Source organism: Alligator mississippiensis, chromosome 1, assembly GCF_030867095.1.
Source record: "Alligator mississippiensis isolate rAllMis1 chromosome 1, rAllMis1, whole genome shotgun sequence".
Classification (NCBI taxonomy): domain Eukaryota; kingdom Metazoa; phylum Chordata; order Crocodylia; family Alligatoridae; genus Alligator; species Alligator mississippiensis.
The window spans coordinates 208913299-208930606 of NC_081824.1; the positions used below are offsets into that span (position 1 = coordinate 208913299).

General features: G+C 41.5%; 1 long non-coding RNA gene across 1 annotated transcript in view; it reads right to left on the minus strand.

Annotated features, from left to right (window-relative positions):
* Positions 1–1837: 1837 nt before the first annotated feature.
* LOC132250056 (uncharacterized) overlaps positions 1838–17308 on the minus strand; it is a 35461-nt gene continuing 19990 nt past the window's right edge. The window contains exon 3 of the long non-coding RNA XR_009461654.1: positions 1838–3104. This is a non-coding gene — a long non-coding RNA (uncharacterized LOC132250056). The remainder of the gene's footprint in view (positions 3105–17308) is intronic.

The following is a 17308-nucleotide window of genomic DNA, read 5'->3' on the forward strand; positions in this document are numbered from 1 at the left end:
CCACAGCAATTTTGTGGTAGGTTTAAAACAATCATGATCAGAGAATTAAAACATGAGCACTGCAATAGCTTTCATATTCATGCCAACAGTGCTTCTATAATGATACAAGATAATGAGATTTACTCAGTAAATGAATCAGACTTTGCTTCTTGGAAGTTATTTCAATGTACAAGTTCTAATTGCCATAAAATAAAATATAAAGCAGAATTCCTCTCCAAAGAATTGATTTCCAGCATTTTCAAGTCAATAGGTTAAATGCAAGGCACTAAGTTAAAAAGCTCTTTGACCTGTTGTCAGGCAAATCCCATTAATTTTCACCATAGCAGTTCCTAGGAATGATTATAATTGGCAAGAACCTCTCTTGTTAAATTCTAAAAGAATGCACAGCCATAAAGCAATGGATTGCAATTTAGCCCTTGGGACTTGCCCTGTATGTAATTAAGAGGTCCGAATCCAATCACTGCAGACACTCCTGGAGTCTGATTGGTCATGTGTTTGCTTAGTTGTCATGTCACTGTCCATTTACAATGAATACAGATCTTATACTCTTGTGAGTAAAATGGAATTAGGAATGACTGTAAGAGAGGAGTTAAAAAACAAGTCATAAGTAGTCTGAGAACCCTTTGTCACTTACATAATCTTTGCAAAATTAATCTGAAGTTCTAAGCCACCTGTGCATCCTTCAATGCACATGCAGAAAATAGAAAGTTCTCTTTCCTGCTTTATCAATGGTTATTAGGGCTGTGCGAAATTTTGCCACTGGCTGTTTCATTTCAACACTGTTTTAACTCATTTCAAGCTCGAAACAGTGAAATTGAAATGAAACGAAGCACCTTGAAATAGCCTCAAAACGAAATGAGGGCAGGCGAAACATTTTGAGCTTTGAATCTGAAGCTGGGCTTGCCTGCAGGGAATCAGAAAGTAAGGAGAGGGAGGGGTAAGAGAGGAGAAGGACTGCTCTGATATTGACTGTGCGGCTGGCCAGTGACTGTGATCCTTCCCTGAGGTCCCTTTCAATTCCTGTGCTCTGGGGGAGGGATGGAAAAACAGCGTAAAAAGCAGCATTGTTTGAACTGAGCTGCTTTCTGCCTTGGGGTCAGGTACTGAGCTGTCTTCCAGCAGCTCAGCAGTGTCAGACAACAAAGGCTACCATTCATTTCTTACTTGCTAGCCTAGCAAGTGGAATTCAGCAATACTTTTTGCTTTCTTTCTTTTACCCCTTTATTTAATTATTATATTCATTGATTATTTTAATTTTATTCCTTCCCCAAAATCCTCGTTTTGTTTTTGTTAGTCTATTTTGATTCTTTTCAAATCTGTGCTTTCATTCACAGTCTGCATTCCATTCACTATGCGGGGAAACACAGCATAATTAAATTGCATATTATAAGATAGAATTTATATAGGAACACATACATAAATAAAAAAATATAAATGTATTACATAAATACATACATACAAACATATATACATTACAAATACACATACATACAATTATCTTATCTACATATATTACATAAATTAGATAACATTACAGAAGAAGAAATAGGTTTTGCAGCACACCGAGACAAAGAGAAGACACTATGAAACACACCATGAAGTGTGCTGCAAAGGCAGCTGGCAAGCCTTCAGGGTGGGGCAGAAGATGGGGTAGAGGGAGAGCTGCATGTCCCTTCCCCCCACCAAACTGAGACACAGCCTCTTTGCTATAGCAAGCAGGCATGAAGCTTCCACTAGTTCTATAGGCAGCAAGGAGAGGGGAGCAGTGCCAGTGCCACTGCCTGTACCTGAGTCTGGTGGCTCCAAAAGCACCAGCCATTACCCCCCCCCCCCCCACAACAACAAGCAGAAGCAGCTGCACCATCATGACAGTCTCCTCCACCTCCATTTCACTTCCCATGCAGAGCCTTCCAGTGCCAGAGGAAAAGCTGGATCTGGATCTGAATGCCATAGCAAGGAAAATTCTGGAGAAGGAGGTAGAATCATCTGAGTTTGTGCTCCACACCCCTCAAGTTTTCCCTAGACCCAGGTCTCTTTCCCCAGAAGGCACTTCAGAAGAGGCTGAGGTAGAGGTTGTGCAGGCAAGTAGCTCAGCTGAGTCCACTCCTCCTGTTGCTGTGCCTCTGCGTGCTGAGGAGGGGGAAATTGCAGCATCCACACATGCACCTGCACCCCAGAAGCAAGAGGGTAGTGTGGTCTGGGATCATTTTGAGCTGGCAGATGATCCCACATATGCTATCTGCCTGCAGTGCTGAGCCAAAACCAGCTGAAGCAAGGGAACAAAACACATGAGCACCACGGGGATACAGATGCATCTCTGCAGGCACCACCCCTTTGCCCTTGCTCCTCCTCAGCCTGGCACCAGTGGGAGCATGCCCAAAGGGAAGTCCCCCTCTCACTCCAAAGCCCCTGTCCTCACAAAGCAGAGGGCAGCCATCCTGGAACAGTGGGGGAAAAGGCAGACAGAAAGGGGGTTGCAAAGGTGAGCAAAATCACCCACAGCATTGGGGAGATGCTTGCTGTGGATAGCCAGCCCTTCTCCTTAGCTGACTGGCCAGGGTTCAGATTGCTCATGGCATTCGTGGCCCCATTCTACCAAGTGCCCGCATGCACCACCTTCAGCAGGACGGTGGTGCCCCCCTTGTATGAGGCATGCAGGGAGTACTTGAGGAAGGAGCTGCACAAGGCAGGTCTACAGGTGGCCTTACACTTCACCTCAGACATCTGGAGCAGCCAGGGTGGAGATCACACCTACCTCTCCCTCACAGGGCACTAGTGCAACCAGTCAGGCCGTTGGTAGGCTCTCCTTGAAGCCAAGGTGATGGATGAGTTTCACATGGCAACAGAGACCATGGGGGCCATGAACTGCTTGTTGCAGGGGTGGCTCATTGGGCAGGGTGAGCTCACCTGTGGGTTCATGGTCACTGACAGTGGGGCCAATATGACCAACTTTGTCTGCCAGTCCCATGTCCTTAGACCAACACCCCTATTACCTATCCCCAGTCAGCTGACCAGAAGGATGCAGGGTTCTGCCTGGGCAGATCTAACCGCTAGGCCTGGGGCTGGCATGAAGAGTTCTCTGGCAGCTGCTGGAGAAGAAGCTCCTGCAGGAAAGAAAAGAAAGGCTCTCTCACAGTTTGGCTGCCTGAGATACTGCTGGTGCTACTATGCTGCTTACTAAATTATAACTTATTACCTGTTATTATTTAAACTGGTGGACCAGCTGAGGCTGTAGGGGAGGAGGAGACCTCAATGGGGCATACTACCATGTCATGTAGAGGCCCCAGCGCCAGTGAGGGTATGCCTTAACACACAAAGTCACACATGTCATGAGCTTTGCTTGTCAGCAGCTTGAGGTGCAGTTTCCCAGAAACCCCTGTACTTATCACCTTGAAACTTGGCAGGTTTTGTGGAGTCAGCAGGAGCTACCATACCTGATGTGTTAATTCAAAACTGCTAAAAAATGACAAAGTTCTAGGCAGTTCTGTGATTCCCTACTATAGCCTATGGGTAAAACTTAGAAACAAAGTCAAAACAGCGAAACAGTTTCGACAAAATGAAACAAAACAGTGCTTCAAAATGAAACAAGACTTGAAATGAAACACTGTCCCATAAAAATAGTGAAATGGATGTTGAAACAAAATGGTGCTGTTTCATACAGCCCTAAAGTTATGTGGGGTTTTTTTAGCACACTAGATGGTCTTCCTACTCTATGGATGGCAGTTACACTATTTATAAAACAATACTGATCATTTATAGACACTGAAATTGAAATCAGAAGAAAAAAAGTTGAATATGACCAGAAAAAGAGAGGAAACCAAATATGAACAGAAAATTTAGGACAAGGCTTGTAGGGTTGGGCTTAGACAATGAATTCTAGTTATAAACAGGCATTTATAACTAGCTCTTGTTAATATGAAATAGGCTCAATCTGATTCTAATTTAGGCCTGTCTATTATATCAATGCAATAAACTGACCAAACCAAAGCATCCACCCCTGAAATTAAGTTATTTGAACTAATAGTTTAGCCTTGGTTTATATGAGCCTCATGCAGCAATTCACATTAACCATCTTTAATCAGCACATTAACTGAATCATCATCTATCCAGCCTTGAAGACACAAAAGAACTGAGAAGTCTGGTTGCCATAAGAGATTAAGGGTATGTCCACAAAGTTCCTATTTTCTCATTGAGGGACATTTCTGAGAATCTCCCATGTGCCCACTCCCATTTCCAAGGTACTAAATATAGAAATGAAGCAGTACAGTTGTCCTGGGGAGCATCCTTCCCTGGCTTTCAGTATATCTGTCTGCAGCGTGTCTAAGAACACTTGCAAAGGGCAGCCCCAGCATTGTATTTCTGGGTTTGGCACAAACAAGCAGTAGTCCCTCCACAAAGTATCAGGGATGTAGTGGAAATACACCCTATCCTTAAAAAAGAATGACTCACACAAGCATTCCATTGATTTAACATGTTAAGTGCTTGCAGGATTAGGCCATGAATGAACAGCCAGTTGCTCTTTATTCAGGCCTATACAGGTTTTAGGGAGGAATTTTCAGAATAGAGGTGAAAAACCAACAGAGCTGCACATTTGAGCCTGAATTTGTAACAGGCTTATACATCCCTGTTTTCATGCCGACACACTCATTTCATGAGCACATATAAATTAGGATGCATAGGGTGAGCAACCAGGAAATGTTGTGCTTGCAAATTGTCCCGCACATTAAAACAGCATGTGTCATGGAAAAAGATGAGAAAAATCTTCCCATAAATCATATTTGAAATTTGGGGGACAAGACCGGGTGACACATGAGCTGATTGGGTAAATCCTGCTGTATTTTTATCTGTCTGTCTGTCTAGCCTTATGTCTGGAATTCCTAATTCATATAATAAATTAAATTGTTTAATTGGGTAAAGCAAACAGGGTTTGGCCTTTAGTTTAGTTTAGCTTAGCTTCTATAGTAGTTAAAATATTAAACGCTTTAATATGATTCAGCAATCAGCACTAAGAAGCCAGGAAAATGTGTGGAAATTGAGTCAAAAATATCATTTGTGACCATTTATATGATAAATTTAGTCTCTCTCCTGCAGGACAATATCATGGTACAGAGTAAAAATTCTCAGATTTCTTCCCTTCTCTAATGTATTCAACTAATTCTTCTTCAGAATTCTCACTCTACAAGTTGCTCACCAGAACTGTAGCAACCATTTTCTCTGAGCATTCAAAAATAGTGTTTGCACTGCAATGCTTATATGACAGTACTTGGTCAGACAACATAGTGCTGTTTTGACCTCAGATTCAGTAACTTGAGAACATTTAGCTGCCCCCCTTTAAAACTTTGTTTCCACTTGTTTGTAATGTACATTTTGTGACCACATTTTCCTATGAAGCCCTTCTACTGAAAATTTTAAAAGATAAACTTAAAAATGGCATAGGCACTGATACAGCATATTTAAAATCAAGATGATTATCTGTGGACATGTTTTGGAGAGTTCAGTCAGCTTTGGGCATGAACAACTTGAAGTCAGGGAGAACAGATCATGGCAAGTAATCTTGACCTCTTTAACAAAAATTACAATTTCCTTTAAAAATACAGAGGACTCAGTTGAGCTGAACCTTAAGCCCCTATCACATGTTACATATACAATAAACATTGTGTTAACTAGCATTTAACTAACTGGAATACTCTATTATTCGGAATTTCCAATATCCCCTAATACAAATCTTCACTTTAGCAACCAGAATCTTTGCTGTGTCTATCTGGCACGCACATTAAGTATTTCTGTTGTTTAAAGAAAGGGAGGGGAAAAGGGGTCTCCCTGGGGCAGGGCAGGCTGCCACTGTGAGCTGGGGCAGAGGCAGCACCGGGCTCTTGCTGGCATGGGTGGCTGTGTTGTGCTCCTGTTTTCTTTGATGGGTATAACTCTCAGAAAACCAGTATTTTTAGAACACTGGCACTCCCCCCACCCCATTCATGCCAGATAACAAAGCTTTTACTGTATTATGCAATTAACTGGTTAATTGTTCAATACATTTAGGACAGTCACATGTACAATGGCATAAAAATGTCCATTCAGGTATAGAGAGACAACCAGTTACAAATTAGTACTTAAAAATGTATAAACAAATGTATAGCAGGTTTTTATCCAGCTTTAATTTGAACAAGAGGCAGAGCCCTCAGTAAATCTTTCTAATCCTGTAATACACGCAAAGTAAAGAAATGGGAAAGATACTACATGATTAAGGATGTTGTAGTATTGTACCAAAATCAGCTGAAAGAAATTATAACGAAGGAAGAATTGATAATAGTGCAAACCTCAAGTTGAAGGGAGCTCATACAGAAGTCACCAGTGTTTTGCCAAAACAATTTAATATCTTTGTTGATGATCGGGATCACAAACTTAACTGCATATTGATCAAACATGCAGATGATCCCAAACTTAACAGAACTGCAAAATGTTGAAGGGTGAATTGGAAATCAGGTAATAATTTCCAGACAAGAAATAATATATTGAACTGGAGGTACGATAATAAATGTGAATCAAGACTTAAGGAAAACATAGCTCTCACCAGACCTACAGTTACAATATCTGAAAGTCATAAAATTCCTCCAACATGCTTATTTTTATGTTTATTCTCCAACATATACTGAAAACAGAGTGAAGAAACTGCAAACTTTATTCCCTCCTCTTGTATGCCCACAACTACCTTTACTCATAAAATAGCCATATCTTGAACTTTACTTTAGTGAGTTATGAACCTTGGAGGTTTTCAAAACCTGGCTAGACTAAACTTTGGCTGGAATTATCTATTTGGGGATGGTCCTGCTTTGAGCAGGGGGTTGGACAAGATGACCTCCTGAGGTCCCTTCCAATCCTAACTTTCAATTATTCTATGATATGAGTGATTAAGCCACATTATATTTTGGCATACAAATGAATGTATCATGCACCAAGTTAAATGGGTTTAGTGAGAAACAAACGCTCACAGATTCGTCATTTACTGGGTGAGAAATCCTCTTTGCCCATTATACTATCTCATAAAGTCGCAGACACTGTGAAATGCAATTTAAACTCAAGAATACCATTGGCTCACTGGGTGAAATGAAGTGAATGAAATGACTAAATTTTTATTAACTATTAATTTTGGGAGGCACAGTATTTGAGAGCTTTAGCATGTCCCAGTTTATAGTGGTATGAAAGAACAAAGGACCCAACATAGAGACACACACTTGAACTCCTCAGGGACCTTTGGCAATCAAATTAACAAGGCAGCTATGTACAACTAGTCTCTGAAGAATGCAAGGGGTAAATTCCCTCTGTACAGAACCTCATAACCCTGTTGCCCATTCTCTGAGTAGGAAATTAGACATGGAGCCATGCTTCAGTGCCACTGCAAATAGCTGGAAAATGTTCTTTTGAGAAGTATCTGCTTGTATAGTGTTATGTACATATTACCAACACTGTTCATTCACTCAGCTTTGACATATTGATGAATATACTCTTGTGATATCACCTGTACAAGCCTTCTTGTCAAATGCAAAAGACAGAAAGCTAGAATACTGAATATAGCCATGGTCACTTCTCAAATGAACCAGGGTGTTATTACAAATAATTAAGAACTTATATCTAACCACTGAGGAAAGATGAAGGGTATTACTTAATATGAGAGGCAATAAAACATAAAGAACAGAAGCTATAGGGCTTGAGAATAACATAATTACCAAAAGAGGAAAAATGGATGTCAGTTATTAGAAAAAAGGCAATTAGGCAATTACATAATTTGCCAATAGTGGTTAGATAGAGGAAAAATCTTACTCCTCACAGGACGTTTCACTAGATGACTTATCTACACATGGTCTTAAACTGAAAGTACTTTTCAAACTTAACGTCTATTATTCCATCATTTTAAGTTTACCTGCACAATGAAAAAACCCCACTCATTAAGATGTTTCAGTTTGTCTCATGGGATAAGTCTCTGAGGCCTGAAACATGAGACTTCATATTCCTTCAACTGTCAGTCATGCAAGGACCCTTCAATAACAGGTGTAGTATATGCATAGTGCAGGATCTTACACAATACTGGGAAGCATCTGGCAGTGGCTACTGACAGAGGCAAGAGACTGAATGAAATGGTTCCTGGGTCTGATCCAGTACAGAAATTCTTCTGTTACTATTCTTCTGTACCCAAACATGTGTCCCTCCATGAAGGGCTCCAAGCCAGATCCAGTGTTTCAAGGTTAATTGACATTTTTTTATTCATGCAGAGAAAGAAGAGATCTGCATATTTATTTTGAAGCAGACAAGCATTTAATTTCAGATGCTCAGGTCTCAAAAAATGGCTGAGGGTATTTTTCTGAAATGTGAATGAGAAAAAGAAAACATAAAAAAACAACCAGCAGCTTGGGGCACAGGCAAAAGATGGGAAGTTTTATTCTGATAGAAAATGTTATGAATTACTGAAAGTGGGATGCTTTAATGATGACTGTTTCACAACTTTATTTATAGTTATCAGATTTCCATTCCAAAACATAGCCTAAAGTCATTGCTATGTTAAAATATTACCTAAAGTTTAAAACACTGCAAATTGCCACAACACTAATAAACACCAAATTGCCCTGCACCTGGCTCTGGTCATTCATACCCCTGTAAATTGTATCACCTAACTATGCTCTTTTGGTACCGTTGTATACCCACTTCCAATTCATTTTTTAAATGGGGGTGACCAGTGGAGGAGAACTGGCCCAGATATATTGGGTCACTTTGCTTCAAGCTAGAACATGACTATACCTCTCCTGTATCAAGCTAACGTAGGATTTCCCAGACCTGAATTCAAGGCAGAGGCAGAACAGACCCCATGCAATTGCCACTCTTTGTGCATAGTGTGGAAAGTCTTGATTGTGTCCACTAACCTGCTGGAGCAGAGGACTAACGTACTGTGTGGAAGGGAAGTTTGCAGGCTGCATCTAATATGGGGCTGCAGTAAATGAATCCTTCACAGAGGAGAAACTGTGACGGAGTCAGTTCCTCCCTTGGGCTCTTCTTGGACAGTGCATCCTTAGTGAGGACTGTGCTGAAAGGTACACCCCGACCCTTTGTTAACACACTGTTGCTCTAAATATTGTTATACAAGTGTTTGCCCATTCTCAACAATGATTTTCCCTGTGCTGTACATTAGAACAGATCCTGGTATTTACTTACTTGTTTCTTAGTTACTTCAGCTGTTTGAAGACGCATGCTAGAAATGTAAACATGTATTGATTTCTACTTAACACGATCTGTCAATTCAGCATCAGTACATTAGTGCCTGTGCATGTTTGTAATTATTATTCACACATGGCAGACAGTTACAGATGATGGGGATTTTTTTTAAATACAACATTCGCTTGTCAGAAAATTATACTTGATTGATTTTTTTTTTTTATAGGAAGAATTGCTTTTGACAAGTTTCCCATTTTGAAATAGGCTCAAATGTATTAAAATGGAAAGTTCCACTTTTGCATTCAAAAAGAATTTTTATTCAGCAATTTAAGAGTGTAATTTCTTTCTTTTTTATGTCCTTGGCGACAAGGTATTTAGCAGAATTTTCAGATTGATTGGAGTCTGACATGAGTACTTCTGGTATGGCCTCAGACTTGTAACCTCTGGGCTGTCAAGTGTGCACCTTAGCACCTGACCTACCCCAGCCCCCAAGACTATTGTAAAAAAAGTTAAATATAGAAATAAATCCAAACTGAAACAGAACTTTAAAAAAAATTTATTTGGTTCATGAACATTTCTCAGGTTTTGATCTTTCACTTCACTCCCAACTCCCTGTGCTGTGGGCAGGAGGCAAGTGGCCTGGACCAGCCCGTATGCTGGCTTCAGAGCCAGTCTGGATCGGGCCCTGGGCTGCCCATGCATGGAGTGCCAGTCTGGCAAGACACTGTGTGCAGTGCCTGTAGTGATGGGTCTAGCCTGTGTGCTGCAGGCAGTGCAAGTCCCAGAGAAGTGCTGGCACATGCAGCATACAGCACATGGGCCAGACTCAGTGCCACAGATGCTGTATGCAACAGGGCTGCAGGGGGCTGCATGGAACTGGCACTACATGCAGAACCCTGCCACATTCATGGGCCTACCTGGACCAGCCCCAGAGCCAGCACCTAAGGTTGGCCTGGCACAGATGCCACATGCACCGCATGTCACAAACCAACCCCTTGTGCTGTGAGCTGCCACATATCAGACCAATTGCATGTGCCAGGCTGATCCAAGACTCATGGGGTGGATCATATGAACCAGATCTAGCCTGTGGGCCACATTTGACATCTCTGCCCTACATCATGGGATTCCCTCAGCATGGGCATCTGGGTTTGTTTGTTGTTAACTTAGACTAATGGAAAGTAGTCGATGGATTGTCTTAGCAGTAAAAGATTACTTTTACTTCAGTTCTATGGCAATTAATATATGTTGACCTTTAGGTTAAGATTGAATACTTTTAGCTTGCATTGTAATAGTTTTAGTAGGCTTTAGGCTGTGTTAAGTTTAGTTTAGGCCAAGATAGCATAAGTGAGTGTGACGACTGTAGGTGCTACAGGGCTTGCTGCCACTGCCCTGAGCATGTTTTCCTACAGGCGGTGACAGGGCAGACCTTGGCTTTGGATCACCTGGTCTGCCAAGAAGCTGGTCTTATGTTTCTCACCTCCCATGACTTTGATGATACTATATTGCTAGAAGGCAATGCCCAGGGTGATCCTACCAGGTCCCAATTCCAGTTGGGCACACACCCTTCCAGGAGCTGGCCTTGGCCTGCAGTCAAATATCCAAAAAAAAAAAAAAAAGAAAGCAAAACCTGACTGCTCTCAGTCTCTTTGTCAGACTCAGTTCATGCCCCCTTCACCTGGGGTCAGGCTCTCATGTCCAAATCACAACAAAAAAAATCAGTTAATTCAGTCACTGCTCTTCACATGCCTGCCCTGACCTACTCGTGAGCATTCACAATCCCAATGGGATCTCTCCCATGTGCAGTGAGGCTCTAACCTGAAAACAACATTTCTTCTGGCCTCTCCCCTGGATCCTCAGCTGTTACTCTTGTACAGGGATTATCAGAAGCCTTGTGTGGGCAGACCTCCCCCTGCCTCCTTTTCTGGGTTGCACCCACAGCATTTCTCAGGCAGAGTTCACAACTTGCCTGCTGTGATGCTCAGCCACTCCTCTCTCTGCAGCTCACAGGGAATTGAACCCCCTCTGCTCCCCTCCAGGACCAGAAATACCTTTGAGCAGCCTCCCTCCTCCGATCCGGAGCGAGATGCTGCTCCTGAAGTGTGGCAATTTCTCTTCCCTTCTTGTCTCCAGCTGCAGCCCTGCCGGTCCTCCATGCTGCAAGTGTTGCTTGCTTCCACTTTCCCTGTCTGTTGCTGCCAGCTGCTTTTCTTCTCCTGACCTTCCCTGCCCAGCATGTAAGGCAGCTTGAGGCTTTTCTTTACTCTCTCTCACTCCTTCACAGTGAGGCTATGGGATTTCTGCTTTTTTGACTACTTTTGTCTCACTTTTACCAAGTAATATAGTAAGCCTCTGTTAGATGAGAGAGAGATAAAAGGGGTACAGTAATCTGAGATGCGGTCCTCCGATATTTTTTGTTGAGGTTCCCACTTGCAGGCCTAATGAAGATCCAGAGCCTCTTAGAGCTGCGGGTGTTGTTACACATTACCCTTGTCCTATACTAAGTGGTGTAAATGTTAGAATCAACTTTGAGCAGCCACCAATGACATGCTGAGGCCCTAAGCTATGTCCAGCTTAAGAGGCCCTATTCAATAAAAATTATCCATGAAAAGGGACTTTCATGAAATTTTAAGATGAATTATTGTTATCCTTGCACACGTTTATGAACTCAATATGAATAACAACTGTGGAGCCATATATATGTACATAAATGTTGCATACCTCCCGAGGCTGGGGGAGCATGGCAACTACCCACAGGTGGTGGCATCGAGGGTGTGGTGGCAGCAAGCGGGGAGCTCTTGCAGGCAGCCACAGCAGTGTCAGCGGTGGGAGTGGGATGGCGATCGATGACTACCTGCAGATGCTGCCAGCAGCGACAGCCAGCAGCAATTGGTGGCTGCCTGCAGACACCACCGGTGGTGCTGGCAGGGTGGTGGTGGCGGGGGGGTGATGAGTGGCAACTGGCCATTGCTGTCAGCACCTGCGGGCAATCTCAGGGGGGTGCACATGCACCCACGTGCATGCCCTATCTGTCGCCAATGTACAAGTATACTTTTGTCACATTAGAATGAAAATGTCCAGTTTCTTTTTTCTTATTTAGAGTCCCCTCATATTGTGAGGTCCTAAACTGTAGCTTATTAGTAGCTAAAGCCTAAATCCAGCTCTGGCAGTCACATGTTATGGTTTAAAGCCATCTCTGAACTGCATAACTGTGACTTGCCCCTAGAGGGCTAGAGACTGTTAATCTGAGCCCCCTCAGCACACCACAGTGCACCAGTCTTCAACATGTGCAGTGCCTGGGATGTGTTTTACTTAAATCATAGCGTGCATTAATGTGCAACTACTCAGACAACTTACTAACTTGCAGCAACGCTTCCTTCAATCTAAATAAAACACACCCTAAGTACAGCATGTAACAAGTCCTTCTATCTGTGGGCAGTAGAATGAGGCAGCATGCTGCAGATGAGCAAGACTGGAAATGGGAATTGTGGGATTGCTGCTGACAGAATTCCTGCAAAGTGCAAACTACAGAAATGGGCAGGGTCAGTGTAAACCTTGGAGGTAGGGCTAGATTGCCAGTGAGGTTTAAGCTTATACAACTAGGGTTTTATAGTGTAGACAGACAGTTTGAAAGGGACCTTTAGGATGGTCATTCCTAACATTAGTGTACACGTAGCATTGATGCTATGAAAGATAAGTTGACTGCATATCAAACAAACTCGTGAAATGACTCGTATTTAGCAAAAGAGTTAAAAGTAGATTGCCTCAGTTTCTGTTCAAAGCATCAAGGTAGATAAAACAAATTATCTCTTTACTGTTGTAGAATGCTATTTCAGAAAACTATGATTTCAGTTTTGAATGGTTAACCCAATGGTCCTCAAACTTTTTAGACTTGAGATACCACTAAAAAAAAAAAATGCCAGCTTGTAACTTTCACTTGTATTTTTTACTATAGAAAAATACTAGAGCAACTCTTTTGTTGCAAAGTCAGAAAGTTTTTGATGCTATGCATTGCTGTTTGAAATCTCTGGGTCCATCTTGTGAATGATGTGTAGGTGTTGGCACACATAACTGTGCTAATATTGTGGCAGCACCCTGTGGTACCCTTGAAAAGATATCATGGCCCCCCAGGGTACCACGGCAGTGGGTTAACCCATAAAAATTAGATTCTTTTTAAAGTTTGTCTGACAGGAAAAATCATGAGAGACCATCAAACTGAAAAGCAGCTAGCTGAAAAAACACAAAAAGTAGTTTTCAATATTACAGCTTTTCCTGAGTTCCCTTGCCAATTGTTGTGGTTTTACAGTCACATTTTTCATGCTTTTCCAAATATTCTCTCTCTCTGTGTGAAAGACCTCTTTAAACAAGAGGAATGTGGAAAGCTCACAAAATACTGAGAAGACACAAAATAAGCAAGCTGAAAAAGAGAAAAATATTATTTTCTGCAATATCTTTCAGTTATAGTGATCTTAGTTATTAATTAAAAAAGGGAAATGTCTACATTTTGAGAGAGAGTATGGCTTTTAGTTGATGGAATACATTACATATTAGGTAAATCTCGTCTTCCCAATCATATGATGATAAGCATACATAAACCTGAAGCAGCAATAGAGATAGACTCACACCAAACCAACCACTGTATTCATAACCAGGGCTGGGGTGGCATGTGGAGCTTGGGCTCCTATATTTGATTCTCTTCAGAGTCTAAAGCTGGATCAAGTTCCATAATCTCTTGTTGGCTCCTTTCTATTTAACAGGCTTAGTCCACCTTCCTATGATGTGTGAGAAAGGTGGGGGGCGGGGGGTCTGGGGCTACTGAAATCTAAATCTGGAACAGAAGTACATATGTTCTTTGGACCACCACTAATGTTCAACTGCTGAGTTGCATGAATCTGGATGGATTCTGAGCAGACCAGACTTAAGATCCATCCTATTCTATGTGGAATTTTTTGTCCTGTAATGTGACATGCACTGAATAAAAGCACTGAGTTCACTAATAACAACCAACTCTTCTTGCAGAGCAGGTAGAGTTTCAGGCTCCAGAATTGTACTGTTTTTATGTACATATTTCCCCAAAACCTGCACTCCATCCTTTATTTTTCCAGTATGTTTTCAGTAGGTGATTATCTGCAAACCTCAGAGGATAACCTAGCAGAATAGGAATATTTGGCATAGAGCACAAAGCAATGAGGCCATTCCTTTGGAGGAAATTACATAATAATTCTGAGTTAAAGAATTTCACATTTCTGTTTCTTGTATAGGTGCCTTGACTGAATAACTTTGAAATGCTGAAACTCCTAGGATCTGAAAAATAAAAGTACTCCACCATTGGAAATAAATGGTGGCTTTAATTGAAAGGAATCAAGTGTATGAGTTACCACTGTTTTCTACCAAGGCTCCATGAAGGGGTCTTTAGGGAGGTGATGCAATGGATCAGATCTATCACCAATTTTATCTGCTGAGCTCCTGTGAAAATTATAAGCGCTGCACATTCTCAGACATTTCCTTGAGGATCTCTTCATCTGAAAAAGGCCCGGGAGCTTTCAAAGAGTAAAATAAGTTTAAGGGACTTTTGAAAAAATAAGTGACATGTAGTGAAAAAATAAACAGGGAAAAATTCAAGTGCCTTTTGTATACAAATAGGCCTTTGTCAGCTCAGGGTTTCCAATACTTGGGGACTAAAGGTATTAACAGTCTCCATCAAATGAAGCAAGATAGCCATGCTGGAATGTGCCCTGGTACAGTTGATCCACTTTGTTGGGCAAAATGGCCTTCATCCATTGTCCTATGAAGTTGGGCCCCTGCTGCTCCTAGGAGTAATCCTACACGACAAGACTCAGGGTTCCCCTCTGCAAACAAGGGAACCCTGGGTTTTCCCGCTAACAGAGGAGTGCCTAGGGAATCCCTGGGTGATCTTCTACTACTGGAGAAACCCAGGGCTTTCCTGTTTGTAGAGATGTGCACCTGGCAGTTTTCAGATGCCGTTCTGAGGCTGAGACCACAGCAGATCGTCAGTCCCAGCCCCAGGACTATGCCAGAGTGTCAACAAGCAGCCAGAGAAAATTCCAGATTGGGGAACCTGGGCAAGCACTTCAGGGGCCTGATGTTGAGCACCCTGGAATCCCTCTTCCAGGTGCATGCAGGATCAGGCCCCTGAACCTCCAGAAGCACCTGCCCGAGTGGCTGGAAAATGCAGGCAGTTCAGGACTACCCATGCTCTCCCACCTTAAAGCACAGATATCAGCTGGAAAACAGATGCACAAAATGATGCACTTATATCACAACCACAGATTTGACATTTGTAGCAAGACAAGAGGCATGGACATCAGTTTGCTTGGCCTGTGTGCTACCACAATTTTTTTTTTTTTTTTTTTTTATGGTGGCACAAAGGGGACATCTGTTTCTATCCTAAAAGACTTAACTATGAAAATGTGCAGGATTGTGCTACTTAGCATTGTGAGCTACCTACCTTGGCCATTCATAAATTCTACCTGTTTATGTTTCTACATTATAGCTCAGAGGGCAGAGTCTCCATCTGAGATGCTTCCCACTGGATCAAGGAGTCAGACCTATGTCCCACACATGCCACACTTGACATATAAGGGGTACTGTGCAACTCTTCAGAATCCAGGTTACAAAACACTTTCCCAGTTCAAATGAGGAGATACAGCAACATCTGAAGTCTGTGTCTGAGGTATAGTGCATCCTTTTTATCCATTTTCAGCCCTTTTATAAAGGAAAAGGATTTGCTCATTTTTAATTAAAGTAGTAAAGGGTTATGATATTTAGATTATTTTTGTCTACCCATTTCACAGAAAATATGTTTCATTGATAACTCTTGAAAGTCTACATATTTGAATTTAGGTGTAATATATATTTTCATTGTCCAGAAAGCTTATACCCTGAATAAACTTCAGAATAATCACTGGAACACTATCCACATCTTTCCCAAGAAAACCATTTCTCTATCTTCAATAATAAATCTGGAAACTACAGATTGACATTTGCATACCCCAAATCCATCTTTAAGCTATAGATACCTCCCCAGTTTGGGAAGAAAATCTATTGGCTGACTTTTTAAACAGATGCACTTCTGCTTGGGCAACCTTAGATCCGGGTCCAAAAAAACCCAGACACATGCGTGTAATTGTACTAATGTGGCTAGTCCCAATGACTACACATCTAAACACATTTACATACATAGTGGTGAGGTCTTAGATTTTTCATATTCACAAGAGAGGAAGAGAAAGAACTTGTGCAGAAAAGTTAATCTGGCAGTATTTCATTTCCTTTTGTTACTTTAACTTCTGTTCTAATCTGGAGTGAAGTATTATCAAGCATTATTTATTTCTTGCCTACTGAGCAAGAAGCCTGATCCGACTGTTTACGCCAGTTCCCTAATTGTTCCTTGTTCTAATTTGCTTGATTATTCAAAGCCAGTACATGAAAAATCTAGTGAGTTTCAATTCAACTTGGCATCAATTGATACTTCTTAAAGCACCCAAAAGACTCCTACTGGCAGTTGACAAGGCATCACTATTCATTCATAAAAAGCTTCTTTTACCTTGGAAAAAAAACAAGGTGCTTACGTGGTAGCAGGGAGTCTGAAAGAATAATTGCAAAGAATGATGCTATTTGAAGTATATCATTTTATGAAGTATGAGCTTAATTTATTTATGGTATCTGCACATATGCCTTCAAGTCTGAAAATATTTTGACCATTTAATTTAAAGGGCCAAGTAACAAATTTACCCCAGATATGAACTTGGCCCTCTCTACTGTAGCAATGGCATTTCCAACAAGCATGGATAGCTGTCAGAAAATAATTCCTACTAATGGCAAGACCAGAAAACAATCAAATGCTCATGGGCTCATGAAAAGGGGAGACATTTTTTATTTCCTTTTCATACTGAACATTTCAAAAGGAGGAGTTTTTTTGGCTATGGAAAATTGTGGGGGGTTTTCAACTTCTGAATGCCAGCAATATGGAAACTGGAAACTATTTTACACAACCTTACAAGGGAAACTATTTGTTGCTAATCAGGCATAAAAATTAGGCAGTCAAGTTCTTTCTTCATTTACACCCATTCAGCCCCTCTAGAGGAATAAT